This window comes from Ailuropoda melanoleuca, unplaced genomic scaffold (assembly GCF_002007445.2).
Source record: "Ailuropoda melanoleuca isolate Jingjing unplaced genomic scaffold, ASM200744v2 unplaced-scaffold74430, whole genome shotgun sequence".
NCBI lineage: Eukaryota > Metazoa > Chordata > Mammalia > Carnivora > Ursidae > Ailuropoda > Ailuropoda melanoleuca.
In genome coordinates, this window is record NW_023249871.1 from 1 (window position 1) to 1,172 (window position 1,172).

At 46.1% G+C, this 1,172-nt stretch overlaps 1 non-coding gene across 1 annotated transcript; it reads left to right on the forward strand.

The window, feature by feature from the left end:
* The first annotated feature begins 509 nt into the window (after window positions 1-509).
* On the forward strand, window positions 510-714 carry LOC117800681. Its single transcript, XR_004623143.1, has one exon. It is a non-coding gene; the product is annotated as a small nucleolar RNA U3 (small nucleolar RNA).
* The last annotated feature ends 458 nt before the right edge of the window (window positions 715-1,172 follow it).

Sequence of the window (1,172 nt, forward strand, 5' to 3'; positions counted from 1 at the left end):
ATTATTATGTAGTATTAGAAGTGTACACCAGTTCTTACCTGTCTCTTTGCCTCCTCCTGCCTCTTTCAAGGAGATGGAAACCAAGTCTCTTCAAGTCAGTGGACTTTTGTAGCGAGCGAGAGGGGGTCCAACGCTGACCAGTGGCGTCAACAGCGTTTTCTTAGCCTATTAGTGGGGCGAGGCTACGCGACCGGGACCCCAGGTGGGCGGGGCAATACAGGTCCCTCCGGGTTGGAGTCAGAGGCATACCGCGTGTGATTGGCTGCTAGGAAGCCGCATGCTAATGAGGCTTGTTACTGATTTAAGTGTTGCTGGAAGATTTACAGGCGAAAAATGGTGTTTTGAACTTGCTATTTGACCGAATTGTTATGAAATATAAAAGAAAATGTATGTGAAAAAGCAAATGAGTCGAGAAAAATGTCGCCATGAATAAAAGTGTGGGGCTGNTGCCATGAATAAAAAGTGTGGGGCTGCCATAGACCTAGCAGAGGGGCGGAGTTCTACATCAAGAGTATGATCTCAGGGCTCATTTCTATAGTTTGTTACTAGACAAGTTTTATCTGATTGTGCAGTAGTATCCAAAACCAAGAGGAAAAGGCGGCACAGTGTCCTTTCCTGAGCGTGAGGTTGACTGTGGGTGAGGTTGACTGTGGGTGTTGTTCTTACAGCTGCGCTTCGGGAGCAGTTAGAGGAAAGGGACGTCCTGTGTGTGGTTTACTCCACCAACTTTGGGGGGTTACAAAATTAGATTTGTTGGGATTGTCGTAGTTCAAGTGGTTGACCTAGATGCAGTTGGTAGTGCCAGGAAATGTTTTTTTGTTGTGGGTTCTAAAAAAGGCGTTTGTCGACTTTGGGGGTTTTGAGGGGTTTGAGTAGGAGTGTTTTTTTTGTTTTGTTTTTTGTTTTTGTATTTTTCCTGGTCGTGTGGGGATGGAAGTGCTTTAGGTGTGGTAACTAATTTTTCAGTGGGTTTGTTTTTTGGTTTCTGGTTTTTGGAGATGGGGAGCAGAAGCATGGTGGGAAAGGGCAGCTTTGGCCTCGCGACCCACAAAAGCCCCACGCTCAACAGACTCAGCCACCNCTTAACAGACTCAGCCGCCTAGGCGCCTCTTAATTGCATTTCATATATAAATTGTTTCTCTCCACCTTTACTACACTCAGGTCTTCTTCTC